Source organism: Mauremys mutica, unplaced genomic scaffold (assembly GCF_020497125.1).
Source record: "Mauremys mutica isolate MM-2020 ecotype Southern unplaced genomic scaffold, ASM2049712v1 Super-Scaffold_100125, whole genome shotgun sequence".
Taxonomy (NCBI): domain Eukaryota; kingdom Metazoa; phylum Chordata; order Testudines; family Geoemydidae; genus Mauremys; species Mauremys mutica.
In genome coordinates this window covers 149,141-175,353 of record NW_025423274.1, presented here as the reverse complement: position 1 = coordinate 175,353, position 26,213 = coordinate 149,141, and the positions used below count along the sequence as shown (strand labels likewise).

Below are 26,213 nucleotides of genomic sequence, written 5' to 3'. Positions count from 1 at the left end.
CCTGATGGATCAGACCAAACAGGTTTCAAACCTCGAGGAGGCTCTTACCTTCTAAACAGGGACGGCTATTTTCTAGTAAAATCACTAAAAGGGAAGGAGAAAACTCAAAAGAGGTTCCTCCTGGCGCTCAGGTACCTGAACCCGAATACTCTCTCAGTCCTCAAAGAGAGACCTGGAGAAGGAGACTTGCTGAAGCAAAGCCACAGGGGTCTCTGAGGTTTCCCTGGCCCCTCACTCCTGTCCTGCCTGGCTGATGTCAGCATCTCTCTGTGAGGTCACCACCTCCCCACCACCTCTGACCAATAGTCTGAGGGCCTGCAAAAGGCCTTTGTGATGTCACTGCCACACCCCTTCCTTGCTGTGCCAATGTCCTGCCCCTGGCCAGGCACTTTGGAGGTTTGAGCTACTCCCTGTGGATCACCCCACTCAAGGAGCGTTCGTTCTAGGAAGCAAGCTGGTTGTTTTGGATCATTTGCAAATTTTGTCAGCTCACTGTTTAGCAGATCATTTATGACTATTTTGACTAATACTGGTCCCAGTACAGACACCACTAGTTACGTGCTTCCATCCTGAAAACTGGCCATTTAGTCCTACCCTTTGTTTCCTATCTTTTAACCAGTTATTGATCCACGTGGGGACCTTCCGGAGGTGAAAGTAAGCTGGTATGTTCCGGTATGGGGTACCGGCAAGAGCCGGTACGCTGTGCCAGCCCAGCCCGGCTTCCCCAGGCTGGTGATTTAAAGGGTCCAGGGCTCCCTGGAACGGCCTGAGCCCCGGGCCCTTTAAATCGCCTCCGGAGCCCCGGGGAGCAAATCACTGCCGTGGATGCTGCTCTCTCCCACTCTGCCAACACAGAGCAGGGTGGCAGAAGCTTCCTTACAGTGGGGGAGGGGCACCGTTGTCCGAACTGTGGCACCCCCATGACACCCCTTCCCTAAGGACCCCCACTCACACCACCTCTCCCCCCAAGGCCACACCCACAGAACGCCTCTTCCCCAAGCCTGCACCCTTCCCCCCCATCATTTGTCCTAACAGCCAGTAAAGAGTGGTGGGGCCATGGCCCTCTAAACCCCCTGTTCCAGCACCCCTGACACAGAGCTAAGCAGGCAGCAGTGTGTGTGTGTGTGACAGAGAGTGCTGTGCTGAGCTGAGCCAGTGAGAAAAGGGGGGCTGATGTCAGGGCTGTCCCCTGCCTCAGGACTGGTTGCTTCCAGCAGCTGTCTGAACTTAGAGACAGTGTGTGACACACTCACTCTTCCGCAACGCACACACTGTCTCTTCCCCACACACACACATGCTCTCTACCCCACCACGCACATTGCAGTTGAAAAGCAGCTGGCAATGGAACAATGGGATAGAGAAACCTGTATCATGTGATGCTGTACCAGCCCATGAGGCATTGCAAACCCTTCCCAAAGCACCCTGCAGCCAGTTGCACAGTGGAATAGCTACCCACATTGGTGAGCTGCACCCGGTTCACACCGGTTCGCGCGAACCGGTTGCTAAATTTAGAAGCCCTTTTAGAACCGGTTGTTCCCCGTGGGACAAACTGGTTCTAAAAGGGTATTTAAATTTAACAAGCGCTCCCTGCTGCCCGGCCCCAGCTCACCTCAGCTCTGCCTCCACCTCCTGCCATGAATGCTCCTCCTTGCTTCTCCTCCCTCCCTGCTTCCTGCGAATCAGCTGTTCGCGCGGGAAGCCTGGGAGGGCTGAGAAGCAAGCAGGCTTCCCCAGCCCAGGAAGACGACGCTGAGGCAGGAAACTAGGAGGGGCCGTGTGCCCCGGCCGGTCTCCAGCCGCGGCCCGGCCCCGACCCTCCCCAGCTCCGCGTCCCCAGCCACCCGGCCCCGGCCGTGGCACCCCCCCCGGCCCTGCGTTCCCCCCCCCCCGCGTCCCCGGCTGCTCGTTCCCGGACGCGAACCTGCCCGGCCCTGCGTCCCCGACCCTCCCCGGCAACACGGCCCCGGCAGCGCCCCCCCCGCCTCCTCCCGGCCGCGACCCTGCCCGGCCTCGCTTCCCCCCCTCCCCGCATTCCCAGCCACGACCCTACCCGGCCCTGCGTTCCCGGCCCCGGCCCTCCCCAGCCATTCGGCCGCAGCCCCCCCCGGCCTCGTGTCCCCAACCCTCCCCAGCCCCGGCCGCGGTATCCCCTCTGGCCCCGCATCCCCCCCCCCGCGTTCCCGGCCCTCCCCGGCCACCGGCCGCGACCCTCCCCGGCCCCACGTCCCGCACCGGCCCTGGCTGCGGCACCCCCCGGCCACCCGGCCCCGACCCTCCCTGGCCACCCGGCCACGGCCCTCCCCGGCCCCACGTCCCGCACCGACCCTGGCTGCGGCACCCCCCGGCCACCCGGCCCCAACCCTCCCTGGCCACCCGGCCACGGCCCCCCGCCTGCCCGGCCGCGACCCTCCCCAGCCCCGCTTCCCCGCCCCCCGCGTTCCCGGCCACGACCCGGCCCAGCCCCGCGTTCCCGACCCTCCCCGGCCCCGGCCGCGGCCCCCCCAGGCCCCGCGTTCCTGCCCGCGACCCTCCCTGGCCCCGCGTTCCCGACCCTCCCCGGCCACCCGGACCCGGACCCGCGTCCCTGACCCTCCCCGGCCCTGCGTCCCCGGCCGCCCGGCCCCGTGTCCCCGACCTCCCCCCCCGGCCCTGCCGTGCCCCCACCTACCCGGATGCCCGGCTCTGGACACAGCCCCCCAGCTCCGGCCTGGCCCCATGGCTCCAGCCACCCCTGCTGTTTTGCCAGCCTGCGCGGTAAGGGGGCAGGGAGGGGGTGTTGGAGAGAGGGTAGGGGAGTTTGGGGGTGGGGGGTCAGAGGGCAGGGAACAGGAGGATTGAATAGGGGCAAGGGTCGTGGTGGGGCAGTCATAAAGGATCAGAGATTGGATGGGGCGGTGGGAGGTAGTCAGGGGCAAGGGTTCCAGGGGCTGTCAGGGGACAGAGAGAAGGGGTGGTTTGATGGGGCAGGGGTCCTGGGGGGCCATCAGGAATAAGAGGAGGGGTTGGATGGGGCGGCGGAGGGTACTCAGGGTACAGGGAAGGGGGGTGGATGGGGCAGGGGTCCCTGGGGTGGGGGGAGGATCAAGGAACGCAGGGGGTTGGTTGGGGCAGGAGTCCGGGGGGGGGGCATGATCCCTCCTGGGGTGAGGAGGGAACCAGTTGTTATGATTTTGGCAGCTCATCACTGGCTACCCACAGTGCACTGCTCTCTGTGGCAATCCAAGAGATGCTAGCATGGATGTGCTCTGGTGACACAGGGTGGACATGCAGCAGCTGTTCAATTAAAACACTGTAACTAAAGCCAGGTTACTCTTTCAGGTAGACACAGCTTACGAGGGAGACAAGACCAAGCTCCCTTGAAAGTAAAGAACCATGAGTTCCTCTGTAGTAAGCAGGATTTGAACCTGCACTGGGAGACACCCCCCCCCCAAAAGATTTTTAGTTTAGCACCTTAACCACTCAGCCACAACTACTTGCTGGAGTTGTGATTCTCACTACACTCTAGTTCTGTTCTCGCTGAGTGATCAATTCCAGTTGTTTCCTCAAACCAGCTTCCACAACACACTCACTGCTGTGCCCTTGTGTAAGTGTGTCCATGGCTGAACAGCAAGAATTCCTGCTCCTTTCCCTTCTGGCTGGAGCACGAGGCGAGTGCATTTGTGGCTAATGACGTCGCTGTAGATTGTTGTCCATTTCCTGCCTTGATCATTCAGACAGTCCCTTTCCTATCACATCCCCAGTACATCAGTGATTGTGATAGCAGGGGGCAGGTTTTCTCTGGGGCACTGAGCTTTGCCAGGGGGTTGGTGGCTCCTTTCTTTCCTCAACCTGGAGTAAACTCAGCTTTAATTCCATCCTTGATGTTTCAAGGAATAACAACAGATGACCAAAGAAAGAGGTGGACAGGGTGGGTCTCAGGGAAGGGGCAGAGAGGTCGGGGCAGTTGGCAGGTCAGGTCAGGGGAGGGGGCAGAGAGGTGTGGGCGGTGGGCAGGACAGCTCTCAGGGGAGGGGCAGAGAGGTGTGGGCAGGGCAGGTCTCAGGGGAGGGGCAGAGAGGGGCGGCCCTGCCCTCAGCCTCTCCTCGTAAGTCCCCTGCCCCCTTATCATTTTTGTTGCCCTCCCCTAGACTCTCTCCAATTTGTTTCTGTAGTCGGGGCGGGGGGAGAGAACTGGACGCAATGCTCCAGATGTGGCCTCACCAGTGCTGACTAGAGGGGAATAATCACTTCCCTCCATCTGCTGGCAACGCTCCTACTAACCCAGCCCAATATGACCAGTTACCCATATTGAATGCAGACACAGCAATATCTGATACATTGGTTCCTGTCCATTCAGGAGGTTATTTCCCACCTATTCATAAATAATGAAGATGCTCTAAGCGGAGGGGAGAGAGCTGTCCCGTCCGTGCAGTTAACCCATCTCCCCGAGAGGTGGTAGCTATGTCAGTGGGGGAAGCTATGTTGGTGTGTGTGCAAGCTGTGGTGTCTACATGTGTATGTAAAGTTTAATTAACTCCCATTTTTAAAACCCCTGTGGCCTCGGAATAGAAAAGGAGCTCTCTGAGGCAGAGCCCGTCCTTCAAAATCCTTAAGATCATGGACTTGCCTATGCAAATGTCATGGGGGTATAGCTCAGTGGTAGAGTGTTTGACTGCAGATCAAGTGGTCCTTGGTTCAACTCCAAGTACCCCCTTCAAGCCTGTTTATTCAATAAAAATAATTTGTTTTCCAGTATGCTCAGGAGCTCCACTAAATAGGGATCCTTGAAATGAATGGACACACTCAATGTTTTCCTGTGCAAATGCATAAAAACCTAGCAAACATTTCCCCCGGCTGAAATCAGTTCCAATCCTCTAAGTGTCGGTTTGTTTTCATTAATTAAACAAAGGCACATGAAGACACATTTGCAGGTCCTTGGCCTCCATGGGCTACAATGTGCAGAAGAACAAGAACCACATCCACATGGGAGGCATGGACTAGTCTGTATTACATTTGGTAAGTAAGTTGCCATTGGGACTGAAAACTCTACTGGGGGTGGACAGGAGCCTGTTACAAAACTAAAATAACCAAGATTTACCAAACTCCCTGTTACACATTCAATCCTCTGTGCACACGGCATCAACTGGGGCTCTAATAAATGGCAACCTTCCTTTAACACAGATCGTTGTTCCTTGTGACTTTCAGATACATTCGAATGGCAGCTGTTCAGAGGTCATGTGCTGCTAGTTCATGAGCAGCAGCAGAGTCTCTGTACGTTTACCAACCATAGAGCTGGGTGTGTCTGCATCCAAGTAACTGCAGAGTCAGTGTAGTCCCAGACAGTTAATTGCACAGTCTCACTTTCTGGTCTCATTGATCATTTGGGTAGAAACAGCAACGGTTTGGTGGGTTTTGGTTTTTTTCCCCTTCGTTTTCTCCCAAGGAATGTGTGATCTTGAGCATGTTATTTTAAGTTCCCTGTGGGTCAGGAAAATTCCATCTCCTTGAAATAGCTGGGGAAGTGACCTGTTTGTATAACCTAGAATAAAGGAGCTTTTAAAGAAGAAACTGCTTTACAAATATGCTGAGATAAAATCAGTAAATTCCACAGCCATACACCAGGCCAGGATCAATTGATGGGGCCAGGATCAATTAATTACAGAAGAAACAAACTCTTGGGAAGTAGCTGTAATTTGTCCCCATACCGTTCCTTGTTCTCATATGCTATCAGGGATTCTCTTCTAGAGGGCAGAGTTAAGGTTATCTTGGCATGTACCCTCACTCTGTATTCCGTTTCTCCAGAGTTTGAGTTTTACTGAACTGGATGTTCTGGAAGGTAAGAGATAGTCACAGTCAAAGTTAACTCTCTGTTAACAAAGGTTTTGTTAGTGGCAAATAATGAGACTAATCCCTCATTGTGGTAATTCTACTGACTTCAATGTGCTCTTTCCCCATTTCTAGTTCCAAAAAAAAAAGCAAAATTAAAACAACCTTGAGAACTAAAATGCTGTGAGAAAGTGGAAATTTTAGTAGCTCAAATATTTCAGTTTCTTCTGTGTTTTGTACGTATGTAAATGGCACAACATGTTAATTTATAAGCACATCTTTCTTAACATCTTTAAATATTCTGTAGTATATTGACTAGATCAAGTGGGTTGTTCAATGCAGTGAGGTTTTCATGCATTGCCCAAAACATATTTTTCATATTATGTAAATTAACACAACTCATTGAACACAAAATTCTGTATTTCATGCTGTGAAGTGTGTTGGTAGCACAAATTAATAGCTTTATTTTCTCTCTCTCTCTCTCTGTGAGGCACAACAAAATAATTTAGTGATGCTGAAAACGTTCCCTTCTCCTCCAGAACTGCCTTGGAATCACCTTCCCTTTGTAGATTAATCTGCCCCTGAGTCTCTACGAGGGAAATATAGTTTCTATGAAAAAAAACACAGTTTTTTAATTAAAGGGACTGAGCCAGAATAGGTTACTCAGACATAGGTTAGGGGGTTGTTATAGAAGTGGGTGGGTGAGATTCTGTGGCCTGCGTTGTGCAGGAGGTCAGACTAGATGATCATAATGGTCCCTTCTGACCTTAAAGTCTATGAGAATAGCCACATGATGGCGACACATCAGGAATGCAAAGCAACAGGTTCCTGGTTTGCACATTGATGGTGACAAGGGATTGAACTCAACTCCCCTCTTTTCACAGACACATTTGTTTTATTCTCTGAGGTCAAACGTAAGTTTAAATGTTGTACTTAGTCCTCTGCCTTGTAGCTTCAACAGCCGCAGATCAAGATGAGTTACTGCAGCCTAGACCTTGTGTCCGTGTTTAGGTGGTTTTCACCTAAATGTTCAAGCAGCTCATAGTAATGTCCCGAGCTCCCCAAGTCCCACTGACAGCTGAGCTCTTCCTGCCCACTGAGCCCAGCCCAGACAGTGGGTGGGGGATGAGTTTGTACCCAAATAACTGACAGAGCCAAGCAAGGAGCAAAGAAATGTTTGCTCCGGTCACTAGGTCTCTGTTTCTATTGCTCGTTTGCTCTCTCCCCTTCCCTGATAAGGAGCAACGGTAAGAGAAGAAGAGGTTAAAACATGTGCTAGGTGGTGGCTGGGTTTGGATGACAAATTTAAAACCATCTCAGCGCCCTCTAGTGTGACACTGACACCATCAGATTCTCACCTTTCACTCACACTTCATTAATAACAGTTTCCCTGAACTACTTTGCTATGATGATTTCAATGGCTCCTACATGGATACCTGCTGCCCCTTCTGGCTGGTTAATTGCACTATTTGGAACCTGCTCCTAAAATTACACCCTTCCTGGGAGCAAGATTCAGAACTGCCCAAGGAAACCCCATTGGGTTTCAAGTGCAGCCCAGGCAGGGTGGCAAGGGGACAGCACAGGGGTCTCAGAGCTTCTTCTTCCTCCTCACAGAGAGAAGGTTAAGGGGGACCACTAGTTATGACTCCTGGGTTTTAGTCCTGGCTGTGGGAGGAAAGGGGTGTTTAGTGGATTAGAGTTGGGGGCTTAGGAATCAAAGAGGAAACATCTCCCTTTTCAGCTTCAATGCACATTGAACAAGAACATGGCTTCTCATCTCCTCAGTTTCAGAGGAGCAGCCGTGTTAGTCTGTATCCACAAAAAGAACAGGAGTACGTGTGGCACGTTAGAGACTAACAAATTTCTTAGGTTCTGTTGACATCATGTGGTCATTTCATTTCACTTCTTATTGTTAAAAGGTCTGGGTACTTCAGTGAGGCTAATTATCTAGTGGAACAAGCTCCACAAGGGATGTGGTTAATTCCCCATCACTGCCGTGTGTAAATGAAGACCGCAGCTCTTGCTGCAAGACACGTGGTGTGTGGGTGTCCCTGTTCCCCCTTCAGAACCTCTGGGGTACATGGTGCTTCCCTGCTCCCAGTTCAAGATCCCCATCATGTGGGTGCTCCCATCTAGGATCTCTGGTGGGTGTCTCTGTCCCCCACCCCATGAACTACCTCCAGTGTGTGGTTTCCCCTGCCTGCCCCCATCCGGGATCTGTGGGTGTCTCTGTTCCCCTTTTCAAGATCCGTGTTGCTTGGGTGTGTCCCTCCCCCCAAGTCAGAATCCCCAGCGTGTGGGTGCTCCCATCCCCCCCTCCAGGCTCTGTGGGGGGTGTCTGTATAAAAAGAGACCGTGTCTCACTGTCTTGCCCAGGCTACACTGCAGGGGCCATTCACAGGCGCGACTCCACTACTGATCTGCACGGGAGTTTTGACCTACTCCATTTTTGACCTGGGCCGGTTCACCCCTCCTTAGGCAACCTGGGGACCCCAAGCTTCCCCGGGATCACCATATTGATGCTGAACTTAGGGCGGACACCCAATCGGCACAGCCCCCTAGAGCCTAGAACTCTTGAGCTCAACCGATCCGCCAGCCTGTCTCAGCCTCCCCAGGCGCTGGGATCACAGGCACCAGCCACGGAGCCCAGCTTGTTTTGTGGCCTGGCAGCTGGAGCTTTAAACTCTGCTTGTGAGCTCTGTGCCTTGGCCAGACGGGGACAGCCTGGAACTGGGAAATGCTCCTGCTTCCCCCGCCCCATCTCATGTCGAGCTGCAGGCGCCGCTGTCCTCCCAGGTAAGATCCCGGATGTTTCAGTGCCCCCTTCCCCCGTCCAGGAGCCCAGGTGTCGGGGTACCTCTGCCCCCCAGACAGAATCCTGGCTGTGTGGGTGTCCGTCCATCTGCAGAGGATCCCAGAGTGTGGATGCCCTTGTCCCCCCCTACAACATCCTGGGTGTGTGGGTGCCACTCTCCCCCCCAGTAGATCTCTGGTGGGTGGGTCCCCAGGGTGTGAGTGCTCCTATCCCCCGATACAGGCTGGGGGGGTATAACTGGCTCTCCCTGTCCTGCCCAGGTGGTGCTACAGCAGCTGTTCACAGGGGCAGCAACCCCACTGTCACCCTGCAGCTTTAACCTGCTCCAGGGGTGACCTGCTTCACCCCCCTTTGGGAGCCTGGGACCCCAAACTGCCCAGAATCACCTGATTGATGCCGAGCTTAGCACAGACACCGGCTCAGTCTGGCAGGGAGCTGCCCTGAGCCCTGACAACCAGTTTCCCTCCGCCTCCGGCTGCACAGCGAGGATCCCACGCGAGAGGCTTTATACCCAGATTGTTCAGGAGCATCCCAGGCTCCAGCTGTAAACTCTGCTGGTCAGTTCTAATCTTTGGCCACACGGGGGCGGCACAAACGGTCCCATCTAAACGCTGTTTGCGTTCGACCCTTCGGATCGCAGATTCTAACCCACGGGCAGATCTCTGAGTGCAGCCAAATCCTTCCCCAAACTGAACATTGAAGCAGAAGCTCCCTTTGGAAAGATCAGGATTTTTGCCTTTAAAAACAAGGAAAATGTCTCCAGCGAGAGACTGAAGAAGCTCAATTGATTTCATTGACTGGAGGTTAAGAGGCGATTTAATCACTGGTTTAAATACGTTTTACAAATTCCCAGAGGGGGGGGATATGTGATTTGAAGGGTTCTTCAATTCACCAGACAAAGATTGAACAAGACCCCATTGGCTTGCAGTCGATGTCAGAAAATCCCATCTGGAAATGACCATTTTTTAACTGTGAGGCTAATTATCTAGTGGAACAAGCTCCGCAAGGGAGGTGGTAAATTCCCCATCACTTGCAGTTTGTAAATCAAGACCGCAGCTCTTGCTGCAAGACACCTGGTGGGTGGGTGTCCCTGTTCTGCGTTTCGGGATCCCTGGTACATGGTGCCTCCCTCCCACCAGTTCAGGATCCCCACAATGGGTGCTCCCATCCCCCCATACAGTCTCTGCGGGGGAGGGGGGTGTATAAAAAGAGACCGTGTCTCACTGTCTTGCCCAGGCTATGCTGCAGGGGCTACTCACAGGCGCGATCCCACTACTGATCAGCAGGGGAGTTTTGACCTGCTCCGTTTCCGACCTGGGCCGGTTCACCCCTCCTTAGGCAACCTGGAGACCCCAAGCTTCCCCGGGATCCCCATATTGATGCCGAACTTAGTGCAGACACTCGATCGGCACAGCCCCCTGACCAGGCCAGAGAGAGCAGCAGGTTTCCCCTATTGTTTCCTGCTCTTGTTTTCTTGACTACTTTCTCCTCTGCACCAACTTGCTATTTTGTTTTGTGAGCCTGGCTAGCTCAGTTGGCAGAGCATCAGACTTTTTATCTGAGGGTCCAGGATCCAAGTCCCTGGTCAGGTGATAAACTACTCACCAAGATCTTAAGGTGTCTTGCTGGAGTCCTCTTTGATGTTACTTTTCTCTGCAGGATTTTCCCTTTCCTCAGAAGGGCCTTTTTGTGTTGGGTTTGAAGGGGCAACTTCCTGACAGCCGCTGTGTCCTTGCAGCCTGGAGGAATAAAGGCCTCTGGGCATAGAGCATGTTCCTCCCCTGCACACACACACACACACACACACACACACACACACACACACACACACACACACACACACACATACAAACACAGAATATCCCTAAGGAATTAGAATCACCTGCTGCCTTCCCCTGTCCTGCTGGATCCCCAAACGAGGATTCTCTTCAGCCTAAACCCATGCCCCCTCTTTTCCCAGTGCCCCTCAATCCCAACTCTCAGTCCCTCCTATGCTCACTGCTCCTCACTCCCAACCAGAGCCTGCTCCTCTTCACCCTTCTCCTCTGTCCCAACCCACAGCCCCCTCCTATTCCCAGTGCCCCTCAATCCCAACCCACAGCTCCCTCCTTCCCTCCAGCAGCAGGTTTTGTGTATGAGTCTGCATGTGGATTTTACAGTGTGTTGGAAATAGGTTGGGTTGCTTGCCGAAATGATCACGTTTGGCTGGTGTTGGATTCCCAGTCTCCTTGTTATAGGGGCAGGAGAAATAAAGGGTTGTTATCCTTGTTGTGTGAATCGAGGGCAGCACAACTGTGCTTGGCAGCCCCTGATTGAGAGAGACACCCTCAATTCAATAGCACTTACTAGGCAGGTGACATAGTGACTACGGTGCCTTCTTATTTTCCCCCTTTTCCACCTAGGCTGGCAGGTGAACTCTACAGAGGCACCTCTGGGCTTGCACTGACTAAGGACAACAGCTGTGAGTGGGATGCAGACAGGGGATGGCTCATGTTAAAGGACTTTTGGATGCTGGACTTACGAACCGTAGGGAGAAGGACACTGCCCAGCTTATCTGGGGGGTGGGTCTTTCCCTCGTGGTTTATGTTTATGTGTTGGGGCTGCTGACATGACTTCTACTAACCCTGGGCTTACATTGCAGTGTAGACATATCCTGAGAGGACATCTATACTGTGACAAAATCCCGCTGGCCTGGATGGTCTGATTTGGGCTCCTGGGGCTCAGGTTGTGGAGCTAAAAACTACAGCGTAGACATCTGGGCTCAGACTGGAGCCCAGGCTCGGAGACCCTCACCCCTCGTGGGGTCTTGGAGGCTGGGCTCAAGCCCAAGTGTCTACACTGTAATTTATAACCCTGCAGCACAAGCCCCACAAGCCTGAATCAACTGACCCAGGGTTTGAGAATAGTGACTTGGGTGTGTTAATGGCAGTGTAGACATAATGCTAGGCTATGTCCACACTGCAATGAAACACGCACGGCTGCCCCGTGCCAGTGCAGGCTCCCAGGCTAGGGCTGTGGGGTGGTAAATTTGCAGCGTAGACATCTCGGCTCAGGCTCAATACCCGGCTCTGGGAGCCCTCAAGGTTGGGAGGGAGTTTAGCAAGCAAACAAGGTAGAATGGCAGTGGAGTATTACCCTGGACTCAATGGCATTTCTCCATTGGTCTGTCTGCTTTGGGGCAGGGACAATAACACATCCTGCTGCATTCGTTATTTCAAAGGGCGGTTTAGAATTTTCATTGTCACACACGGTGCACAAAGCAGGACTCAATCCTTCATGTAAACTAAATGAGCTGCCCACAGGTTCTGGCAGCCACAATGAGCCATGCAGCATGAGAGCCCAGACCTGCCTCTGTCCCAGAGGAAGCAGGATCATCTGTGACAGGCTGGAACACTGACCTATGAGCTCTTAACTCCCAAACTTTCAGTAAGTCTGTTATCAGTGCCTGTGAGTATGATTTAAACAACCTTACAGGGCTGGACAGACCAAAGAGCTCTGTGTTTTGTCCTCCCACAGTAGCTAATACTAGGTTGCCCAAGAGTTAGTCAACAAGGCACCACAGGGAATTGAACCCAGGATCTCCTGTTTACAAGACAGGTGCTTTAGCCAGCTAAGCCATGGTGCCTGCTTGTGGCAACAACACAGCGTTTGCCCACACCTGACTCCCTGCCATCCCCACTGGGGCCTGAAAAGCTTTGCTTGTCTTTGGATTCTGCAAAGCAGAGGAGCAGGTGAGGTTTTCCTTGCAAGCTGTGTGTGTGTTTGTGTGTGTGAATCTTTGGCCAGGTCTGCACTACAAGGTTACTTCAGCATCATTATATTGCTCAGATGTGTGAAAAACACACAACGCTCCCTCGGTCAGCAGTTTTTGGCTGCAATACCACGTCTGGCGACAAAATTGCCCTGTTTTGGTGACAAAATAAAACCAACTCGACGAGAGGCCTAGTGCTTTTTGCAGCAAACTTAAAGTGACAAATTGTCAGTGTAAATGCTGCTGGTCATTATATCACCATAACTGGTTTCCACCAGTATCCCACCATGCCTGCCGTGAACTCACCTGCCCTGCATTCCTGCTACAGAGGCTGGGTCCTTCCCCTTTCATAGCTCCAGAAAGTTCTGACAGCTGAGCCACTATCTATACCGGGATTAGCTTGATAGAACTGCATTGCCAGCCTAAGTAATGTAATTACACCAACCTAATTTTGTAGTGCAGACCTGTCCAAAGAATCACACACACACCTTGGGAGCAAAACTTCATCTGCTCCTTTGCTTTATAGAATACAAACACGAACAACACTTCTCAGGGCCCAGTGGGGATTGGCAGAGAGTCAGGTGTGGGCCATCTTTATCCCAGGAGAGATGGACTCTAAGGGTACGTCTCCATTGCAATGTAAACCCAGGTGTGGCACGCTGTGCTCAGAGCAGCACCTGGAAGCCCCATATTCACCACTCTCATATAATGATGACATGGTTTGTACAAAGTCTGCCTTGTGATGTATCATTTCAAAAGTCTTGATCTGTTGAACATTAATATCTTGTTGGATTGTGTGTGCTTGCATTGGTTGGGAAGTTATGAAGTTTTGCTCTGTTACTGAAATATGTTATGAGGTTGAGAAATGCCCCCCACCAGCCTTTCAGGTGTGACAAGGGAGGAGCCAGACTCGCTGCTGGCCCATTGAAGGGATCCACACTCCCAAGGACTATCCCAGGAACCGTGTACAATGCAGGCTTCTCTGAGATAGCACAGAGACAATGGACACTGCTTGACTCATATTGTAGCAAAGGAGCTTCCTAGCAAGTTGGAAGAAACTATGAAAGAGGGGAAGAGCCATCATAACTTGGCCTCTCTCCCCCACAACTCAGCAGGTGGAAACACACCTGGAGGACAAAGACTGAACTCAACTGATTCAGAAATCAGAAGAGAATAATAACAATAATACTTGCAAACCAAATTCTCCAAACAGACTAGTATTGGTTTTTCAGCAGAAAATTTTCAGTTTGGGGAATTTTGTTTTCTCAGTCAGACCTTGCCAAGGGAAGCAGGGAGAAAATGTTTGAGTTGCCTCCTTCAGATCAGCTTGGCCTAGACACTAGCTCTGGTTCACGGTTGTGGCCTTGCTCAGGATGGGAGTATTTTAATAATTTGGGCAGGTCCCAGGGTGTTTGGGGGAGAAGATGAGGATGTTCCCTTTTGAGATAAAAACTAAGAAATGCAGCACTAGAGAATTCTTTTTTTAAGAAAACTGGGATTTAGACATTTTATTTAAAGCAAGGGAGTTCTGAGTTTCTGAGAAGGTTTTTGTTTGCAAGAAGCAACATTGTTTGATCTGTCATTGTACCAAAGGGGGAGATGGTTGTCTACAAAGGAGGGGTGAAAACTAAATGCATCCGATAAGGATGGGATTCTAACCCATGCCTGCAGAGCACAATGGATTAGCAGTCCATCACCTTAACCACTCGGCCACCTCATCTGAGCTGTTAGAAAAAGGACAGGAGGAGAAATCTAAGGGCAGCAGAGCTAGGGACAATAAGGAGTTTTTAAATACTAAGTGGAAGCAGGGGCTGAATGAACTCCCCCCTCACATCTAGTGAGGAACTGGGGGAAAGACTTCAGGAACAGAGTGTTTTTCCATAGACACCTACTCTGCCTAGCTATGCAGCATGATGGGGCCGCTTTCCCAAAATGACCAGTTTTCGCTGGTGGCGGGTTACAAATCACTTTAGGATTGAGTGGAATGAAAGGTTATTATCCTTCCTGCATGAGTGAAGGGCAGCAGAACACACCTAGTCCGTCCTAATGGAGGGGTGGGTGAGGAATAGCTTTTATTGGACTTCGTAGAAGTGATTGAGAACATCACCCTAAACCAGTGGTCCCCAAACATTTCACTCTGTGCCCTCTTAGCCATGGCTGTGGCCCCTCGGAAGCTGCAGTCAAGAACCGAGGCTGGGAGTGGGGCTGTTGCTTGCTGGGGAGAGGGGTGCAGACAGGGGTTAGGGGGTCGAGGCCGAGCTGGAATCCAGGGGCCCAGGCTGAGGGTGGGGTTGGGGAAGAGCTGGGGCAGAGTGGGGCTGAGTGGTGCTCCCTCCATGGGGGCTGGCTCAGGCCCTGAGGTGCCCCCATGAATGTTCCTCTGTGTCCCCCTAGGAGTCATGCCACATATTTTGGGAAGCACTGAACCCTACTGGCTAAGCAGGGGCTAGTGATGCCAAAGCCCAGGGAAAGGGAGAACAAGTGCGGGGCCCCCAGCACTGGAACCATGTGAAGGGGCTGCAGGAGAGGGGCAATGGCTGGTGGCCCAGGGAGTTAAGGGCAAAGGGGGCACAGGAGGGGGCAGGAGTTAGGGGTGAAGGAGGTGCAAGGGTTGGGAGTGCAGGAGCTAGCGGTAAAGGGGGAGTGGGGATCGTCCAGGGGCAATGGGGAAGTGCCAAAGTACAAGCTTTGCCCAGGGCACCATTTTCCCTAATGCTGGTCTGAGCAAACAACTGGAAATGGCCCTTCAGTGAGACCAGAACCATCGTGTAGAAAAGCCCCTTTGTTAAGTGGTGGAGGCTGAGGGCTTAGGGAGATGGGTTAGAAAGCAACGGGCATCTCTTTGTGGAGGTTTGATTCTTGCCTGTTAGGCAAGGCTGGTGTGTGGTGTCTCTATGGCTGCACTTTCCGTCCCTGATCTGCCACAGGGAGCCAAGTCTAGACATATTCAGAGGCTCTATGCCAGCGTTTCTCAAACTTCCTTTCACTGTAACCCCCTTCTGCCAAAAAAACCTTACTACATGGCCCTGGAAAGAGGGGACCAAGCTCCTCCACAATGAGCACAGGCAGAAGAGACAAAGCCTGAGCCTGCCCCAGTTAGGGGAGGGCAAAACCAGAGCTTGAGGGATTCAGCCCTGGGTGGTGGGGCTCAGACTTTTGGCTTCAGCCCCAGGCCCCAACAAGTCTAATGCCAGCCCTGGTGACCCCATTAAAACAGGGTCACATCCCACTTTGGGGTCCTGACTCACAGCTTGAGAACCACTGCTCTGTGCTGAGGGGAGAGAGTTTTCCTGTGGGTGCAGTTATGCCACTTTGGAAGTGGTGGCAGCGATGTCACTGGGAGAAGCTATATCGGTGGGTGCGCAAGCTGTGGTGTTTGCCACATTTAAGAAGTTTAATCAAACCCCATTTTTTAAAACCACCTGTGGTCTGGGAATGGCAAAGGAGCTCGATGAATCAGGGTTTGTCCTTCAAAGTCCTGGAAATCACGATTCCCTACTCAGGTCATTGTGGGGGTATAGCTCAGTGGTAGAGTGCTTGACTGCAGCTCAAGTGATCCTCAAGTGGTCAGATTAGGTGCTCTAATCGTCTCTTCTGGCCATAAAGTTGACTAATTTCTGAAAAACTGAGTGTAGCATTGGGAGCAGCATCTGATGTTTTCCTGTCTAGCCGGCTTGCTGCTAGACCGAACGCTCCTTGAGTGGGGTGATCCACAGGGAGTAGCTCAAACCTCCAAAGTGCCTGGTCAGGGGCAGGACATTAGGCCAGCAAGGGAGGGGTGTGGCAGTGACATCACAAAGGCCTTTTGCAGGACCTCAGACTATTGGTCAAAGGTGGTGGGGAGGTGGTGACCTCACAGAGAGATGCTGACATCAGGCAGGCAGTACAGGGGCGAGGGGCCAGGGAAACCTCAGCGACCCCTGTGGCTTTGCTTCAGCAAGTCTCCTTCTCCAGGTCTCTCTTTGAGGACTGAGAGAGTATTCGGGTTCATGGATGTGAGCGCCAGGAGGAACCTCTTTCGAGTTTTCTCCTTCCCTTTTGGTGATTTTACTAGAAAACAGCCATCCCTGTTTAGAAGGTAAGAGCCTCCTCGAGGTTTGAAACCTGTTCGGTCTGATCCATCAGGTGACAGTTGAATTCTAGGCATGGAAAACACGAGCTTAAGGAGGCAGAATTTTATTTCACACTTGGGATTTTGTCCCATAGAATCAGTGGGGACATTAAGGTTTGTCCTTTTTGTTTCACCTTTTCCTCCATCCATCCCTCCCTCCTTTCTCTTCGTCTCTTGCTTCTTTTGTCCTTTCTCCTATTCCTCTCCCAACAGCAGGAGCGGTGTGTGTGTGTGTTGCAGGGGAGTGCTCTGCAGCTCCCACTCTGGGAGGTCGACCCAAAAATGTGGGGCTGAAATAGTGCTCGGGCAGTGATCCCCACCGGTGACCTGGGCCATCCTTTGGGCTCTCTGGTGAGAACCCTCAGCTTCTCGTCCTCAGTCTCTACCCTGATTAGCTGAGTAGGGGGTTATTGACAGGGAGGAGACTCAGGTCCTTGTTGTTCTCTTTTAAGACCAAGGAAATAAGTCATAACCAGTTCTATGTTTGATGAATTTTGCTGCTTCGCTGCATTAATGGTCTCTGAGCAGTTCATGATTCTCTCTAACATTGCAGTTCTCCTCAAATACTTGCTGAATAATTACTGTGCATTGTTGTTGGTCTGGAGCTCATCTGAGAGCACTTTACTCAAGTCACTCAGTGTTTGAAATTCAAGATCCGATGGTTAGTTTGAAAATCAGGGCTCTTGTGTCCTACTCCCAACTCTTCCACTGACTGGCTGTGTGACCTAAGACAAGTCAATTCTCCTTTCTCAGCCTTAGCTTCTCCCTCTTTCAAGTAGGGATACTAATGATCCGCTCCTACCAGGGCCGGCTCCAGGCCCCAACACGCCAAGCACATGCTTGGGGCAGCATGCCGCAGGGGGCGCTCCACTGGTTGGTGGGAGGGCGGCAGGCGGCTCCAGTGGACCTCCCGCAGGTGTGTCTGCGGATGCTCCACCGGAGCCATGGGACCAGCGGATCCTCCGCAGGCACGTCTGCAGGAGGTCCACCAGAGCCTTGGGACCGGCGACCACCAGAGCACCCCCCCGTGGAGTGCTGCCATGCTTGTAGGTGGCGAAATTCCTAGAGCCACCCCTGGCTCCTACCTACCTCACGGTATGTGGAGGCAGGGCCGGCTCTAGGTTTTTTGACTCCCCAAGCAAAAACAATTTTGTCTGCCCCCCGCATCCCCTTGCTGCCTGAGCCCTGGGCTCTCCCCTCCCCACACCTGCACCCCCTGCCTCCCCAGCTCTGGGCCTCCCACCACTCGCACCCCCCTGCTGCCCCAGCCCTGGGCTCTATCTCCTGACCCTCACCCCCCTGCTGCCCCAGCCCTGGGCTCTCCCCCCCACACACCCTGTCCTGCCCCAGCTCTTGACTCTCCCCTTCCCCCCTACCAGTGCTCCCCCACCCACACACCCCTTGCTGCCCCAGCCCTTGGCTCCTCCCCTCACCTGCACCCTCCTTCCGCCCCAGCCCATGGTCACTGGTAACTTGCTCCTAGTTTAATAGTATAGAAAAAAGAGAGGATTGAATGTGTAACAGGGAGGTTGGTAAATCTTGGTTATTTTATTTTTGCAACAGGCTCCTGTCCACCTCCAGTAGAGTTTTCAGTCCCAATGGCAACTTACTTACCAAATGTAATACAGACTAATCCATGCCTCCCACGTGGATGTGGTTCTTGTTCTTCTGCACATTGTAGCCCATGGAGGCCAAGGACCTGCAAATGTGTCTTCATGTGCCTTTGTTTCATTGATGAAAACATAAACTAGACACTTAGAGGACTGGAACTGATTTCATTGGAGGGACATGTTTGCTAGGTTTTTACGCATTTGCACAGGAAAGTGGTGAGTGTTCTCATTCATTTCAGGCCTTGCTAGTCAGTGCAGCTCTTGAACATAATGGAAATAGATATGCAACTATTTTTGTTGAAGTGCCAGGTTTTTAAGGGGGCACTTAGATTTGAACCAAGGAGCACTTGATCTGCAGTCAAACACTCTACCACTGAGCTATACCCCCTGACAATTAGGTTGGCAAGTCAGTGATCTTAAGGATCTTGAAACCTGAGAGTGGAGTTCGTTTCTTCCACACCAGTGTTGCTGTCTGTGCATCCCGGAGCTATGGGGTGAGTGGGAAAGGCCCACAACTAGCTTGTCACTATCAACAAAGGAGCAGCCGACATCAGGACCAGCGAGACGTGTTGGTGGCCCATCAGGAAGAATCCACTCTCCCAGAGACTTCTCAGTGAGGGCAGGGTACACAATGGGGGCTACCTACCCGCCATGTCCCATCAAGGGTCTTTCTAGTCCCACTTCAGTGTTACCCAATTTCTAATCAGGCTTTGGCCCAGATTCCCTCCCTGAGCGGCACCAGCACATGCCTGGGCCCCCTGCTAGTGTTAAATCTGCCTTGAGCTGGGACCCAGCTTGGCAAAGAGCCTGCAGCCCCCTCTGTGCTGGGGAGTGAGAGCAGCCCTGGCACTGGGCAGGGCAGCCCTGAGGGAATGAACCCAATGTGCCCGTGAGGCCCTGATCCAGAACCTCTGCCAGGCAGCTCGTGCTGCTCGGGCGTCTCTAGTCTCCAGCGAGGATTCAAAGCTTCTCTGCTCCAGGGGAACCCCTGGGGGAGGGAGGCAGGGCTCCTGCAGGATAAATCTTCCTGCCGGCAGAGCTCCGGTCCCCTCCTCATGGGCACAGGGCGTTGCACATGGCACCCACCACATGCACACACCCCTTTGTGGGGAGAATCAGCTCTGGGATATTGGGGTCAAACCCTTCCCACCTCCTCCCTGCAAACCTTCTCCTGGCTTCAGTGAGGGAATGGGGGCGTGAGGGGCTAGTGCGGTAACAGCAGCAGCGTGGCCGTGGGGCTCGGCCAGTGGCTGGGGCCAGTCGCCTGAGCATGAACCCAGCCGACCCCAGGAGATGGACCCGGGTCACCAGCCCAACCCACCACGCGGCTGCTGCCGCTGCCCCGTTAGTGCGCGAGCTCCCACAGACCACGCTGGGGAGAGCCCCCAGCTGCAGGGGAGATGCCCCTGAGTGCCTGGCAGGGCCCAGCTCCTGGCTGACCTGCACTGCTGGGGGTCAGGGGGCTGGGTGATGGGGGGCGTTGGCTCTGGGGTGGGACTGTCACTTCCCCCCCTGCCAAGCCAACAGGATCACAGCAAACGAAACCAGCTCGGCCAGCAGGGGAAGAGTTCAGTCCAGGGCCTGGTGCATTCTGGGAGCAGGGGCGGTGCAGAGAAAGGGCAGATACGGGGCAGCTCTGAACACTCCGTGCAGAACTGCCTGTCCTGTCCCGCAGCCCCTGGTACAGGGGGCTTTTCGCCATAGTTTTAATCAGGCCAATAAATTGAAACAAACCCCTGTTAAATCATTGCTCAGCCCGAGTCCTTCACCCACATTCCTTAGGGCAATGGGTGTTTCATGTCCTGCCTCCATTTCACACAGAGACACAATTTCCTTTGCACAGATCCATGAACAGCAAAACCTCCCTGTGTCTCTGGTCTGAGCCAGGGCATTCGATTCCAGTGAACCCTTCTCTCCTGCAATGCGATGGTCAGACAGAGGGGACATGGCACCTGCATCCCTGCCAGGGAGATATTGGCTCGGCTCTTTCTTTCTGCTGCTGTTGTTAGTCCATGAAACATCAAGGGTGGAATGCAAGGCTGCGTTCATGCACCAGCCCCCTGAAGAAATTTCAGTGCCCCAGAGAAATCCTGCCACGTGCTATTGGAATGATGTGCTGGAGATTTGAATGGGAAAGGGACTGTCTGAATTGTCAGAGTGGGGAATGAACAACAAGCTACAGCAATGTCATTCACACAAACACACTCTCATGCTGCTCCAGCCGGAAGGGAAATGGGCAGGAATTCTCAGTGTTCACCCAAGGGCACACTTACACTGATGCACAGTCATGAGTGTGCTGGGCAAGCTGGTCTGAGCAATTTGAAGTGACAATTCAGTGAGAACAGACTCATTGTGTAGTGCAGCAGCTGCAAACCGAGTGGTTAAGGTGATGGATTAGAAATCCATTGGGGTCTCCCTGCGCAGGTTCAAATCCTGCCAACTATGCAAGCACTGCACTGTTGTTATTATTACTGTAGTCTTAGCGCCCGAGCATCCAGAGTGCAAACTGGAGCCAGATCTACTTTCACTCTGTCTACACTTAAAATGCTGCTGTGGCACTGCTATAGCACTTTGGAGTAGACAGTGACTAGAGGGGTTTTCCCATCCGTGTAATAGCTACATGGACAGAACAATTCTTCCTTTTCTTTAGCACTATCTAACCAGGGCTTAGGTCATCTTAACTCTATGGGTTTGGGGGGGGGGGTTTCACACCCTGAGAGACGTCGCTCTGCTAGTGAAGTGCCCAGCATACACCAGCCCTTAGATCCCTCTTGCTATTTCAATGCAGGCACTGACCTGTGACAGGAAAACATCAGCTCACAAACACAGAGACTGAATTCCCCACATTTAATCTCGCTGCACTTTCCAGAAAGTCATGAAATTCAATTCATTCTTGCTAGGCCAGAGAAAAAATAAGTGCCACTAAGTTTTTGGCTTGGGTAAATAAAATTAAGTGTTTAATTAATATAGTAAAAAAATCTGTATTGATTCCGCTAACAGGACAGCATGAAATAGGAACAGAGACAAAGCTTGTCAGTGACGACTAATTTCGCAAATGATCTTCCCATTATTAATTTCCACGCTGCCCCCATTTGAGGTCTGGGCATCGCCAGTGTCATTGCTCTGCATTCACCTTCCCTTAGAATTGATCCCGGACATTTGCCTTCCTCTGCAGCGTGGGGCACGGGTCACTTGCTGCAGGATTCCCTGCACGTTGAGGTCTTTAAGCCACAATTTGAGGACTTCAGTAACACAGACATAGGTTAGGGGTTTGTTACAGGAGTGGGTGGGTGAGATTCTGTGGCCTGCATTGTGCAGGAGGTCAGACTAGATGATCATAATGGTCCCTTCTGATCTTAAGTCTATGAATCTATGAATCTATTCCCAAATTTGGAAAATTGTGCAGTTCAGAATGTGAATAGTCACCCCGTCTCCTTCCTACACCTGCTCTACATTGCTCCACAGCAGCTTCTCCCCCTGCAGAGTCACCCCAGCCCCGCAGTGCAGCCGCCCAGGGTTCAGCAGGGGCCCCTGGCAAGGATAGTGGGTGCAGCTAACAGCCCGGTGTGCCTGGCCGTGAGGCAGCTGTAAAAAAGCAACACCCCCTCCAGAAGTACAGAGACTGAATCCCCCAACTATAACATCATGACCCCCTGTAGAAAGCCACACTTGTCAGTTGTATTTTCACAGGGAGATGCAAAAATCAAGTGACCAATTTTTAAGTTGAGTAAATAAAGTTGAGGAGATAGTTATTAACCTCACAAAAATATACTAAAGATCCCTCAAGATAACACCTGAAGGTGAAATATGAACAGAGACAAACCTTGTCAGCAAAGGCTCATTTCCCAAATGATCCTCAAGATGTTACTAATTCCCACCCCTCCTCCACAGGAGCTCTGTGCAGTGTAACTGTTCTGCAGGCAGCTTCCCATTAAATGCTGTTGTGGGACATTCCCAGGCCTGGAAATGTACCAACGACAGAATTTGAAGAGCAAACCTGGCTCCCTGCAGCAGGCGGGATTTGAGTGGTTTGTCCCTGTTACTTAGTCTGTGTCAATAGTACAGACGCCAGGGGCAGGACTCCAGGCTCTGCTTGAGGGATCCTGGCACAGGGGCTGGGGGGGAGAAAGGATTATAGATTCTGACCTGGAGAGGAGGTAATAAGTGAAGGGGGCATTTTTTATTAGCCCCCTCCTCAGTGTCCCCAGGGCTGGAATTCTACATTCCACAGGGCCAAATGAGGGGGGTGACACCACTTGGTTAATGAAAACCAGAGCTCCAGGTGAGGTTTGAACTTACAAACTCAGCATAGCTCCTCTCAGCACTGCCCTATAAGTACTGCGTGCTAACCAATTGCACCACTGGAGCAAATGTTAATTAAGATTCTCTGACACCCCTAGGCTGATAAAGCCAAGGAGTGACCCCAAAACATTCTCAGTGGAGCTGACAGCAGGTAGCGACAAGTGTTGTACTCGGTGGGGTGGATTCTTCTTAAGGGTTCCAGGCCCCATTTGACCCTTTTGTTCTTCCCTGTGTAATAACCGAGCTGGTTAAGACTCAATGGAGAGTCTTGCTGCAGCCCAACAGATCTGAAATCACTGAGAACCAGCTCTAAGCATTAGTCCTGCTTTGGGACAGTGTCTCTCATGCAACAAACTGCCCAGTCTGCGCTAGCAGTGAGGCTCCCTCACTAACAGCTGAAATCAGGGAGAGCTGTGTGAAGTGCAGGGCCCCAGGGGGGCCTGAACAGGGGGGAACAACACCCCAGGTGCCCAGAGGAGGAGAGGTGTGTTGGGCTCCCGCCTGGGACTCTGCCTCCCTCCTGCCTAGCCCTGACTGTGAAGCCTGGCCCTGGCCCTCCTTCCTTTAAATGCCATGTGAGCAAGAGGAAGAGTGTGGCAGCTGCAGGGACCAAAGTTGTGGACATCAGGTGAAGCAGCAAGAAACAACCATATGGTCAATCCACAGGAATCTCTAGCCAGACTGTTAAATTGTAGGACCCCAACCTATAGCATCCAGCCCATTGAACCAGCCAGACCAAAGACCTATCTCCAGTGGGCATCAGTCACCCAGCAGGAGGGAAAAACCTCACTCTCTACCTGAGAGAAGGTAGCCAAACACATTGAGCTCCAGTGCTTTGTAGCAAAGCAACATATCTCCACAAGGTCCCACTGAGATTTGAACTCAGATTCCAGGATTCAAAGCCCTGAGTGCTGCCCATTACACCATGGGACCTGCTCCTATTTCATTTTCTTGACCCCTGTGACTCTTGGCTGGTTTGCAGTCTGCACTTATTGCTTCCCACCATCAGCTTCCTCTCGCAGGACTCTCTCTCTTCCTCCAGTGACTGTGGTCCTGCACTATCAGATCCGTGGGTCCTGCCCTGAGTCCCTGCATCCCCCTGCTTTGTCTCCATTCCCTGCAGGCTGCAAAAATGTCAGGGGAGGCCGCCCCTCCCTTCACTCGATGCTCCCGCTCATATCAGCCAACTGCAGCCTCATCTCCTGGAACTCAGGCAGCTGTCGCTTGATCCGATCGTACAGTCACACGCTGACTGGCTCCCCTGCCTGGATGCTCTTGTGGAAATCCCACAGGCGACACTGCAGGACTTTGCACTGTTGGTTTCTTTAATGTTGTGGTGTTTCCCCAGCCGCCGGAACAAAGCCGCCAACTCCTCCCTCACCGACTCCCACCAATCCCCCTGGTAACCACAGAACCCTCTGATGCTTTCCCGTTCTGCCAACACCTCCAGGCCTCGCCCCCCTGCTCCTTTATCTTGCAAGCTCTGGATGTTCAGCTTCCAATATCCTCTGCCGTGGGTCAGGGAATTGCCCACACTGAGCACACGGTGAGAACTGCGTGATCCGAACAGTCCATTGGCTCCACCCTGCACTGGGCTGTCGACGTGCTCTCCTTCACGCAAATCCGGTCAATGCGACTCCTGGCCTGTCCCCGCAGAAAGGTGTATCCCCTCTGCGGCTGGTGTGAGCTCGGGTCAGAGGAATAGGAGGTTACTGCCCTCCCTCCACTGGTTCACTGCGGAGAAACACGTCCTCTAAGCCAACCTCGCTACAGACCTGTGCCAGGTAGTGCTCATCATAGAAGAGTTTCCTCTGACGGTTGGGAAAACAGGACCAGCAGTCCTCAGGCTGGTGCAACAATTGAAATCCCCCCTGACACCAAACACCGTGCGGTCTAGAAGAAGGGAGCCAGTTCCTTCATAGAACTTTCCTTTCATGCCTTAACTGGGGACCATATATAGCAGTAACCAGTGCCATGGAGCACAAAGCCACCAGTAATGCCCTCCCTGGTCGGAGCTCCAGCACCTTCTGTACTCGCACCATGAATGTGAAGAACAAGACTCCAGCCCCATCATTCTTCCCTGGCCTGGAGGACCAGAGAGATGGGCCCTTCCTCCAATCACCCTCTGCCCATCAAGCTACCCTAGAGTCGTTAATGTGCATTTCCTGAACACCCACCATCTCCAAGCCCAGCTGCTCCAAGACACTGAACATCAAGTGCCTCCTCCTGGGCCCCCAACTCCCTTCCACCTGGCCACTTTCACACATGCCCCTTCCCTGGTACTGCCCTCCCTCAGCTGCACAGAAGAGTTTTCATCCCCTATACCTGCCTGTCACTGCCCAGCACCCCCTCTAGCACTCTCTTCCTGCCATATTGGGTCCACCAATAACTCACTTAGGAGAGACAGCTCCTGTCCCTCATTGTTAAATGTCAGGCCAGCCAATTAGGGGCAGAAGCCCACAATATCTTTCCTTACTGCAGAGCCCAAGCTCAGGGACTCACCTTGGGTGCAGGGACCACTGTGCTCCCAGAAAACAAGCCACCACTGTGCAAAGAGGGATGAAAGGGCCTGCCGGAGCCTGGGATTGAACCAGGGACCTTTAGAACTTCAGTTTAATGCTCTCCCAACTGAGCTACTTTGGCAGCTGCATGGTAATATTTTGGCCTGTTGCTTCTCTGCCCGGGATGTTTTTGCAGCAGTTCCACACAAAAAGGACGTCATTGTGAGCAGCCCATGAAGACAAGACTCGCTTTTGCCTGCCTTGTTCAGCTTGACTTGCTGCCTCACCCTGTTCCTGCCCTAGTGCCCGGGCTGACCTGGTGGCAGGAGGGGCCTGGGGGCCAGTGGCGCGGGGAGGAAGTTGAGCTGGACCCTGAGCTAGACTAGACCCTGGCGGTGAGAGTCTGGCCACCACTTGCCGCCCCACCCTGTTGTCCTGGCTTCCCCCACTGGGCGTCATTTCTGGAGGGAAGTGGGGCTTCCGCCTCCCCTCCCCGATTTTCACACCGCAGAGGAGTGTGAACAGGAAAACGAACGGCTGCTCCACACCCCCACCGGAGGAACCCGACGCCCTTAGCTGCTCCCCCCCCAGCTACGCTACTGAGTGGAAACGTCCTGTGCCCATCACACAGAGGTCGATTAATCAAAACCCTCTTCTGCCAGCACCGGGCCTCCTGCTTCTTACACTGGGCCTGCAAGTGAGGGGGCGGCTGGCACAGCACCAAGAGTCTAACCTGTGTGGCAGGAGGCGGCTGATGCCCGCAGCCTGCTGGGGAGCTCCCAGAAGTCATTAAGGGACAGAGACTCCTCAATGCCCTTAGTAACAAGGGTTTGGGGGTCACCGAGGCCAGTAAGGGGTCACTATGTCAGCCTTATAACCCTGGGGTCAGGTCGCTGTGCAGCTTTGATCTAGATCTCGGATCCCAACAACCAACCAGCAGCCCACAGCCTCCCCCTGGGTCTGCCCCACCTGGTTACTCCTTACAGGCCGACCTTACGCCCCTTCCAGCTCCTCCGTGCTCTGGAAAGCGTCTGTATTGCTCTGTCAACCCCCCGTCTTCACTGCGCCAGTCTGGTAAGGTCCCAAGTGCCCCCCACTCTGTGCAGACATCAGCCCCCCTGCCAGCCCCACAGGCAGCAGCAGCGCCAGCCCCCCAGCACCACAGGGCAGAGAAGCATCAAACAACAGCCATCTTACCCAGCTGCCAAAGTAGCTCGGTTGGGTGAGTGTTAGCTTGAAAATCTAAAGGTTCTTGGTTCAATCATAGGTTTTGCCAGGCTCTTTCCTCCCCCTTTGTGTAGGGAGCAGCTTGTTTTCT

At 53.0% G+C, this 26,213-nt stretch overlaps 7 non-coding genes across 7 annotated transcripts; 1 reads left to right on the top strand and 6 right to left on the bottom strand.

The window, feature by feature from the left end:
- The first annotated feature begins 4,621 nt into the window (after window positions 1–4,621).
- On the top strand, window positions 4,622–4,693 carry TRNAC-GCA. Its single transcript has one exon. It is a non-coding gene; the product is annotated as a tRNA-Cys (tRNA).
- A 7,478-nt stretch (window positions 4,694–12,171) lies between these two features.
- On the bottom strand, window positions 12,172–12,245 carry TRNAT-UGU. Its single transcript has one exon. It is a non-coding gene; the product is annotated as a tRNA-Thr (tRNA).
- A 1,764-nt stretch (window positions 12,246–14,009) lies between these two features.
- TRNAS-GCU lies at window positions 14,010–14,091 on the bottom strand. Its single transcript has one exon. It is a non-coding gene; the product is annotated as a tRNA-Ser (tRNA).
- Window positions 14,092–18,408: 4,317 nt separating this feature from the next.
- Window positions 18,409–18,480, bottom strand: TRNAC-GCA. Its single transcript has one exon. It is a non-coding gene; the product is annotated as a tRNA-Cys (tRNA).
- A 3,886-nt stretch (window positions 18,481–22,366) lies between these two features.
- TRNAI-UAU lies at window positions 22,367–22,460 on the bottom strand. Its single transcript has 2 exons — window positions 22,423–22,460; window positions 22,367–22,402 (listed from the first exon to the last, which is right to left on the bottom strand). It is a non-coding gene; the product is annotated as a tRNA-Ile (tRNA).
- A 795-nt stretch (window positions 22,461–23,255) lies between these two features.
- TRNAQ-UUG lies at window positions 23,256–23,327 on the bottom strand. The gene has a single exon. It is a non-coding gene; the product is annotated as a tRNA-Gln (tRNA).
- A 1,637-nt stretch (window positions 23,328–24,964) lies between these two features.
- Window positions 24,965–25,037, bottom strand: TRNAF-GAA. The gene has a single exon. It is a non-coding gene; the product is annotated as a tRNA-Phe (tRNA).
- Window positions 25,038–26,213: the final 1,176 nt, after the last annotated feature.